Source organism: Penaeus vannamei, chromosome 17 (assembly GCF_042767895.1).
Source record: "Penaeus vannamei isolate JL-2024 chromosome 17, ASM4276789v1, whole genome shotgun sequence".
NCBI classification, from domain to species: domain Eukaryota; kingdom Metazoa; phylum Arthropoda; class Malacostraca; order Decapoda; family Penaeidae; genus Penaeus; species Penaeus vannamei.
In genome coordinates, this window is record NC_091565.1 from 29097249 (window position 1) to 29104748 (window position 7500).

Here is a 7500-nt window from a genome sequence, read left to right on the forward strand (position 1 = left end):
GTGGAAGAGAGCAGCAGGCAAGACGGAGGGAAATCGCACGGCGTAAGAGGGGCACGAACGGGAAAGGGGAAGGGTGACGAGCTCTCAAAAAGGGCGGGATGGGGGGGGGGGGAGTGCGACGTGGAACACAGCGCCGGAGTAATCAGCGCCCTCGAGCCGTGTTCTGTTGCTCTGCAGTTGCGTTGCATGGCTGATCCCGTAAAGGCGTGTGCATCGTTCTACCTACCTCTATCTCTCCTTCCCCCCCCCACTCTTGCAGAATCTCGGCGCCCATTTCTGTCGCGAGCGAGGACTACCTCCGCCGCCGCGCCGAGCGCAGGCACCGCGGACGCCGACGAGTGCCAGAGAGCCGCCGGGAGCGATGGCGTCAGGCTCCTTTAATACGCAAGGTCGTGGCACTGCGTTCATCAGCCTCGCTCCCCGGCTGCCAGGCACCGCAGGGCGACGGATGGGAAGGGGAAGGGAAAGGAAAGCAGGCAGTTGTGCGTGAGGGCGCTCTCGCTCTCTCGCTCGCTCTCGCTCTCTCGCTCGCTCTCGCTCTCTCTCTCTCTCTCTCTCTCCTTCCTCTCCTTCTCTCTCCTTTCCTCCTTCCTTTCCTCCTTCTTTCCTTTCTTTCTCTCCCTTCTTTCTTCTTCTCCTTCCTTCTTCTCTTCCTTCCTTCCTTCTCATCCTCCTCCTTTTCCTTCTCTCCTCCTCTCCTTTCCTTCCTTCCTTCCTTCCTCCTCTCCCCTTCCTTCCTTCCCTCCCTTCTTTCTTTCTTCCCCCTCCTGCCCCCTTCCGTCTTCCCTCGCTCTCCCCGCCATAAGTGCCCGTAAGTCCCCAACCTCTACCCCCAACCTGTCAGATAAGCAGAGGGAGGAGGGCCAAGGGACGGGGGTAAGGGGAGGGGGGGAGAAGGGCCAAGGGCGTCAGAGGGGCGTTGGCACCGTGGCACTCGGGCGTCCGTCTGGCTGGCTTGCTGGTTGACGCACAGTGCCTCCCTGGTGACGCTGGAGGTTGGCTCTCGGGGCTGGGTAGGGGTGAGGTGGAGGGAGGGAGGAGGAAGACGGGGAAAGAGAGAGGGGGGAGGGAAAGGAAGCGAGAGGGAGGAAGTTTGAAAGACCGAGAAAGGGAAGGTGGGAGAGAAAAGGGAGAGGAGAGGATAAGATAGGATAGGAAGGGAAGAAGGGAGGATGAAAGGATGGAGGGAGGCGGATGTAGACTGGTGAACAGATAGATGGAGAGGAAATATGATTCGGTAGATTTTTTTCCTTTCCTTTTATATAAGCAAATGGAAAAGTGATGGACTTGATTAATCTTCTTTCACTTGATTCTTTCGTTAGCCCTTTTTATATGTCGGGATATCTCTCACTTTATCAGTTAATCTGCCTCCCATCTCCCTTCACATTCTTCCCAGCTTTTTCTCATTCTCTCTTTCTCTCTTCCTATCTTTCTCTCTTTTTCTCTTCCTCTCTTTCTCTCTTTCTCTTTCTCTCGTCTTCTCTTCCTCTCTTCCTCCCTCTTCCCTTATTTATGAAACCACATCCGGCCCGCGCAAAAATAACACCCGTGTATTTATCTCCAATTAACTTAACGGTAGACAATACAGGTCGGCGATGAATACGAGGGCAGGAAGAAGAAGAAGGAGAGAGAGAGAGAGAGAGAGAGAGAGAGAGAGAGAGAGAGAGAGAGAGAGAGAGAGAGAGAGAGAGAGAGAGAGAGAGAGAGAGAGAGAGAGAGAGAGAGAGAAAGGGAGAGGGAGAAAGGGGAGAGTAGGAGAGGGGAGATGGAGAAAAGAGAGAGGGAGAGGGAGAGGAGAGAAAGAGAGAGGGAGAGGGAGAGGGAGAAAAGAGAGAGGGAGAGGGGAGATGGAGAAAAGAGAGAGGGAGAGCGAGAGGGAGAAAAGAGAGAGGAGAGGGAGATGGAGAAAAGAGAGAGGGAGAGGAGATGGAGAAAAGAGAGAGGGAGAGGGAGATGGAGAAAAGAGAAGAGATGGAGAAAGAGAGGGAGAGGAGATGGAGAAAAAGAGAGAGGAGAAGGAGATGGAGAAAAAGAGAGAGGGAGAAGGAGATGGAGAAAAGAGAGAGGGGAGAGGGAGATGGAGAAAAGAGAGAGGGAGAAGGAGAAAAGAGAGAGAAAAAAGAAAAAAAAAGAGAAGAAAAGGGAGGGAGATATAAAACGGGGCGATAACACTTCTTGCCTTCTCGCCATTAGTGGGTAGCGGGATTGGATTTAGGATGCGGCGCTAATAGGTCCCGGGGCGCGGGATGCATTCACACGGCGCGCGGGAGAGGCGGGGAGGGAAAGGAGGGGGTGGGGAGAAATGGGGAGGGGAGGGAAGGCTGGAAGGAGGGGGAGGGGTGAGGGGGTTAGGGAGGCATGGAGGGAAAGGAAGCGGGAAGGAGTGGAGAGGGGAAGGGGAGGGAGGAGGCGGGAGTATTGACGGGTTAATGGAATAGGAGGACCAGAGAGGAGGAGAAGAGCTGTGGAGGGAAGAAGGGGGAGGGAGAAAGGGAGAGGACTAGAAAAAGGAGGGAAAATTTGAGAGAAGAGGGAGAGCTGCAGAGGAAAGGGATAGGGAGAGCTGGAGAGGAGTAGGAAAGGGGAGAAAATGAGGGGAACATGAGGAAGGGGAAGACGAACCGTATTCGTGTTGGCAAATGTAGGAAAGGTATGAATGATAATGAATGTCTTCACAAATTAAGAGATGTGTTTGACCGATTTCGAATATATCTGCGTCAGAAATACATGGGGAAGGGGAAAACGTCGTCATCATCATCATCATCATCATCATCATCATCACCATCATCATCATCGTTTTGTATTTGCAGGTGCACATTTTCTGCGGCGTGCGCATATTTATTCCATTGTGATATTGTTCTTTGTCCATGCTGATAATATTCTCTGTTATTGATAGGCAGTTGTTGTTAACAGTACTGTGATTACCAGGTTGTATAGGTCATCGCCATTGTCGTCATCACCACCACCATCAGTATTCTTGATGATCATCATTATCGCATTTTTATTTATTTGTTTATTTATCTATTTTAGATAGACTGATGAAGATGGAAAGATGGTTTATAAAGGCAAGAACTAAAAGGACAAAAAATCATTAAAAAAAGCAAACGAGAGGGAGGGAGGGAGGGAGCAGAGGATACAGAGAGAGACAAAGAAAGAGACAAAGATAGAAAGAGACAAAGATAGGAAGAGAGAAAGATAGAGAGAGATGCAGGCAGAGAGAGAAAGACTGGGGCTGGAGAGAACTAGTTAGGGGGGTGGGGGTCAGGGGGGTCAGAGGCAGGGAAACCCGCCCGTAATGGAGCACAGGATTGATTTTCTTGCAACGGGAGGTTGTCGAGGGAAGGGGTGGGTGGGGGTGGGAGTCTGGAAGGGTGGGATAAGGGACGGAGGGAAGGGGGCGGAGGGGAGGATAAGAGGGAGTGAGAGGGAGAAAAGGAAGAAAGGGAGGAAGGGAGGGAAGGAAGGGGTAGGTGGGGGGTTGGGGTCTGGAAGGGCGGGAGGGAAGGGAGGAGAAGAGGGAGGGAGAAAAAGAAGAAAAGGAAGAAGGGAGGGAGGAAAGAGAAGTAGTGGGGAATAGAGGGAGCATGAGGGGGGAGGAGGCAAGACGGAAATAGACCGGGAGGGAAAACGAGAATAAGAGGAGGAGGGAAGGAGGGGTATCCTGAAGAGCGTCAAGGATGTCCTTGGGCTGATGCGAGTAGGGAAGCGGGAGGAAGGGAGAAGGGGAGAGGAAGAGGGAAGGAGGGAGGAAGAGAAGGGGGAAGGGGCGGGGGGAGGGGCCATCCTTCGGGACGGGCTCGCTGGGGATCGGCAAGGTGCGCCAGGTGGATCGGGCTGTGCTTTCGGGATCGCGACGGGGGCGGGGAAAGGGAGAGGAGGGGAGCGAGGGAAGGGTAGGTAAAGGGGGGGGGGGGTGAGGGGAGGATTGCTTCGTCACTTCCTTTGGATGGGAGCGGCCAAACCTTGGGCACGCACGCACACACGCAGCCCCCCTCCCTACACACACACACACACGTACACACGTACAATGATTAGCACGCAAGCAGGGATGTGTGTCCGCAGGCTTACGTACACTTCGACGCACGAAAGAACAATTCGCCAGTACACATGTCAACGTCACATGACAAACACGGATGTCCACACAGGATGAAACGTGGGACTTTTTCATCAGCTTCATTATAATTTCCAATATTACTACTGTCGGTAGTGTTGCTTTGTGTCGTTTTTTCGTTGATAATGGTCGTCTTGTAATTATTATTTGCTATTATTATTAGTTGTTACCGTTATGTTTTTATTGGCATTTTTTAATGTTTTGATGTTAGTATTGTTATTACTATGATTATTATCATTATTACTATGATGATGCTGGTTATGATGGTGATGATGATGCTGGTGATGGTTATTGTTGTTGTTATTATGCTTGGTCTTTTTGTTACTACTACTATTGCTGTCATTGGCACCAGTGTCCACTTTTTATAATTATTACATTATTTGCAATCACCATCGTTGTCATTCAGCCGTTGTCCTTATTCTGATGTCGCCTTTACCATCGCCAGCGTCGCCTCGTATTGTGGGGGTGGGGGTGGGTGGGGGGAGGCAGGGGGAGGGGGTACCCACATCTAGGTACTTGTTGCTCTATTAAGCCGTGTAGTGGAAGTTTCCGTTTTTTGTGCGGCTGTTTGTTTTGTGTGTGTGTGTGTGTGTGTGTGTGTGTATGTATGTGTATGTGTGTGGTGTGTGTGTGTGTGTGTGTGTGTGTGTGTGTGTGTGTGTGTGTGTGTGTGTGTGTGTGTGTGTGTGTGTGTGTGTGTGTGTGTGTGTGTTTGTTTGTAGCCGTCCGCGCGGGCAAACCCCCCCCCCCCCCTAGACATATACAGGAACGCGCAAGTGCACCCGCATGATCATATTTAGACAAACAAACTCAAAAACACTTGACGTACAGTACACACGTGTATGTATCTACGGGAATGTGTGTGTGTTTGCATTCCATCCTCAGGCCATGACAACCTCCTCGTCCCCATGTCCCCTTCTCCCGTCTGCTCCTGCCACCCCTCCCCTCCCTCCTCTCCCCTCCCCTCCCCTCCCCTTACCCTTGCTGCAAGGTCGTTTTAAACAGATGGAAAGATTTGCTTATTGCGTCTCGCAGGACGGGCTCTGGCGGCGCTCACTCGGGACGCCTCTCCTTCGGGGCGTCCCTCCTTCGGGGCGTCCCTCCTTCGGGGCGTCCCTCCTTCGGGGCGTCTCTCCTTCGGGGCGTCTCTCCTTCGGGGCGTCCCTCCTTCGGGGCGTCCCTCCTTCGGGGCGTCCCTCCTTCGGGGCGTCCCTCCTTCGGGGCGTCCCTCCTTCAAGCGTCCCTCCTTCGGGGCGTCTCTCCTTCGGGGCGTCTCTCCTTCGGGGCGTCCCTCCTTCGGGGCGTCCCTCCTTCGGGGCGTCCCTCCTTCGGGGCGTCCCTCCTTCGGGGCGTCCCTCCTTCGGGGCGTCCCTCCTTCGGGGCGTCCCTCCTTCGGGGCGTCCCTCCTTCGGGGCGTCCCTCCTTCGGGGCGTCCCTCCTTCGGGGCGTCCCTCCTTCGGGGCGTCCCTCCTTCGGGGCGTCCCTCCTTCGGGGCGTCTCTCCTTCGGGGCGTCTCTCCTTCGGGGCGTCTCTCCTTCGGGGCGTCTCTCCTTCGGGGCGTCTCTCCTTCGGGGCGTCTCTCCTTCGGGGCGTCTCTCCTTCGGGGCGTCCCTCCTTCGGGGCGTCTCTCCTTCGGGGCGTCCCTCCTTCGGGGCGTCCCTCCTTCGGGGCGTCTCTCCTTCGGGGCGTCCCTCCTTCGGGGCGTCTCTCCTTCGGGGCGTCCCTCCTTCGGGGCGTCCCTCCTTCGGGGCGTCTCTCCTTCAAGGGGCGTCTCTCCTTTCGGGTCTCCTCCTCGCGTCCTCCTTCAAGCGTCTCTCCTTCGGGGCGTCCTCTCCTTCAAGTGTCTCTCCTCGCTGTCCTCCGGGGCGTCCCTCCTTCGGGCGTCTCCTTTCGCGTCTCTCTTTTTCGGGGCGTCCCTCCTTCGGGGCGTCCCTCCTTCGGGGCGTCTCTCCTTACGGGGCGCCCTCCTTCGGGCTGCCCTCTCCTTCGGGGCGTCTCTCCTTCGGGGCGTCCCTCCTCTCAAGGGCGTCGTCCTGGGGCGTCCTCTTCTCCTCTGGGCGTTTCTCCTTCGGGGCGTCCCTCCTTCGGGGCGTCTCTCCTTCGGGGCGTCCCTCCTTCGGGGCGTCCCTGTTGAGGCTGTCTCGGTTTTGATCGATCTGTCAGTCGTCTCTCCCTTCCCTCCCTCTCTCCTTCCCTTCCTTCATCTCTCCCTTCCTTTCTTCCTCCCTCTCCCCTTCTCTCTCCCCTCTCTACGTCTCCCCTTCCTCCCCCCCTTCTTTCTCCCTTCTCTACGTCTCTTCCCCCACTCGAGAAATCTGAATGTATAAATCGCCCAGTCCCAGCGGGGCCTGATTTTATGGCCCCCATTTTATCCAAATCACAAAGCCTGAGTTTGCCTCGTCCTTCATATTCGGTATTTATCTGATCCTTTTTTTATCTCGCCTTTTTTCCCCTTTTCCTTCTTCCCGGAGGTCTGTGGTGCGTGAGGGGGGGGGGGGGCGTTTAGGGTGGGATTTCCCGTGCGATTCTTAAATTGAGCTTGTCGTTCGGGGGGCAGGGGTGGGGAGGGAGGGGAGGGGGGAAAGATAGAGGGGCCGGAGGGGAGGTGGTAGGATAGATGGATAGAAGAAAGGGGGGTTAAAAGGAAGGAGGGAGGGTGGGGGTGCAAGGGAGGGGAAGAGGAGGAGTGGGACACAAGGAGGTAAGTAAAGGATATGGAAAGAGGCAAAGAGGATAAGGGGTTGGCCAGCCTTAGAAGGGGAAGGTTATGGGGATAGGGAAAAAGGGGAGGAGGAGGGGGAAGTGGGGGAAGGAAGGGAAGAACGAATTAAAGAAGACCGGGGGAGGGCAAGGGAGAAAGCAGCGGGATATAGGAAGATTAAGAGAGAGGAAGGGGGAGGAATAGGGACTAGGCAGAGAGGGAGGGGGAGTAGGGGCGGGGAGGGAGGAGTAAACTGTCGATACAAGACCACAGACTTCCTCTACACACATGAATGAAAGGGGGCGGGAGTCAAGCTTCTGGCTGTATGAGGCAGTGGGGTAGAGGTAGAGGTGGAGGTTGAGGTTTGGGGTTAAGTAAGGGGAGGTCATGAAATCTGAAAGGTTGGGGTGAGAGGGTGATGAGTTCTGGAAGGCCTTGTTAAAGTCCTGTTGTACGAAGCAGGGGGTGGGGTGGGGATAGAGAGAGTGGGAGAGGGAAGGAGGAAGTGAGGTAGGGGAGAGGGAGAGGGAAGGAGGAAGTGTGGGGGAAGAGAGGGAGAGGGAAGACAGGAGATAGGTGGAGGTAGGAGGGAGGAGAGTGGCTGCACAATAAATCCGCAGAGTATAGGAGAGACAGAATCACAAGAAGATGGACGAAAGATTGAATGTGGAACTTCTATGATTATTTT